We start from the raw sequence: 2,070 nt of genomic DNA, 5'->3' as shown, positions 1-2,070 counted from the left end.
TCTATTTAACCCATAGTTGGGACCCTAACAGGTACTACCACTCCGGGTCAGAGTGGACCTGGGAGCAATGGCAATTTAAAGGTGGCTCCACACTTCCCAAAGCCCGCAGGCTGAGGCCTCACCGCTGGATATAGTTTAAGGTCATATCCTTATTGTGATTTTAAGCGTGAAATATGTATTATTATAAAATGTAGAGTTATAGAAAAAAAATCACTATTAATTTAAGGATTAGTAGACTTTTTACTAGGTTTGAACGACATGAGTCTAGACGATCTTTCTTTTTTTTTTTTAATAAGGATGAACTGTGGTTTACTTTCTTCCATACAAAATAAAAGTAAGCCTGCGCCCATCCGATCATAGTATACTTCTATTATCGATGCGTAAGTCTTATTGTAATTCTTATGTCCCATAGTGATTTGTACAGCTACTTATGATTAATGAAGCACACACGAGTATCTTCGTGTATTGGTTCTATGATTGGTGTGTGGACTTGTGTGTGAACGACTTGGAAGAGGACCTATGCATATGTACTGGCTTCTAAAACATGGAAATTCAAAAGTACATCGTGACAACCTAACTATAGTATACGAAAATAAAATTGCGTTTAGGATAGTATCTAACGAAACAAAACATTTAACATTACCACAAGGAAATTTGCTTTTTGTTTACTGCGGCAACTGAAACGCATTCTTTTAGGTATTTTTTTTTTCAGTCTGGGATGCCCCTCTTCAGGGAAGGGTCCTGATCCCTACATAAAAACTCGAGACTGTTCTTGTAGGGAGGCAATAAAGTAGGAACACGTCTAATGTTTTAATTTATTATTTAAATATTATTTAGTTAATAAACTATATGAAACCACGTGGTATACAGGGTTATAATACTTCAAAATAAAACAGCTAATCTTTCCCCTTTGTCAGAAACATTGCCTCAGGAATGTGATAACCAAAGAACAAAATAAGAGCAGCGAGAGTTATGATCCTGGCGGAAGTAAATCTTACATGTACAACATAATCACGTTAAGACTATCAATAATTTCCCACACTCTTTATCTGTACCTAAACCTAAATGTAGATTCCATGAACAAAGCTTCTTTCTTAGAACTACACGCCTGTGGAACTCTCTTCCGATTGCCTGCTTTCCAGCTGACTACAATCTGATTCTCTTCAAGTCCAATGTAAACAAGTTCTTGCTGAACCGTCCCCCTAAGTAATCCAATTTACGAAATTCCCACTACTTATGTTTACTACGCTATAAGCACATTGACTAATGTATACCCATTAATCCTTATCCTCGAGTGGCCTCCGGACCTTGATAAGTGGCGATTCCTGTGTAAAAAAAAGCACGTCAGTTTTGGTTAGATTATCGAATTAAAGCAACGTTGAGCCTAACCAGTTGCAGATGAATAAACATTTTAGGATACTAGGCGCTGTATATTAGAGAACATCGACACTTCCTTGCAAGAACCGCATAAACCTTACGGCGTCATATCCCTTGATCGGGAATATGCATGCGAGAGTAGACCGCTTGTTTATTTGATATAATCGTAATGTGGGCTATATTAGTTTAATTAAAATGTATGCCAAGCAGGTAAAGACAGAGTGAAAATAAACATACCTTTGATGTTTGTGAAATTAAAACACATTAACGTTTGGAAATTTTTTAGATAAGGAATAGTTATTCGTATTATTTGGATTCATCGGACTACTTGCTCTCATGAGTGTTATTTTCACAACGTTTCAGTTGATGTAACTTTCGATCTTCTTCAGGTGTATCTTGTTGAATTCAGGAATTTTTCTGTCGAACTCGGGAATCTGCACGAAATTTCGGACGGAAATCTTTATTTACTTCACGGGGGTAGCATGTTCTCGTTCCGTCGGCCATGACTGGATTGATGTCCTAAGAAATTCGCAATGTTATTTTTGCGTCGCAAACATCGAGGATTGAACCTTCAATCTTCAGGAGAATATCACTTTTCCAATTAAATTCTTCCAAGTACTCTAGCTATCTAGAAATAACACGTAGGATTGAGGTTCCTTAAATTCGTACGAAGATTGTCCGCAATGACGCAAT

Source organism: Euprymna scolopes, chromosome 4 (assembly GCF_053919585.1).
Source record: "Euprymna scolopes isolate OS-2025 chromosome 4, ASM5391958v1, whole genome shotgun sequence".
Taxonomy (NCBI): domain Eukaryota; kingdom Metazoa; phylum Mollusca; class Cephalopoda; order Sepiida; family Sepiolidae; genus Euprymna; species Euprymna scolopes.
Note: the sequence above shows the minus strand (reverse complement) of the source record.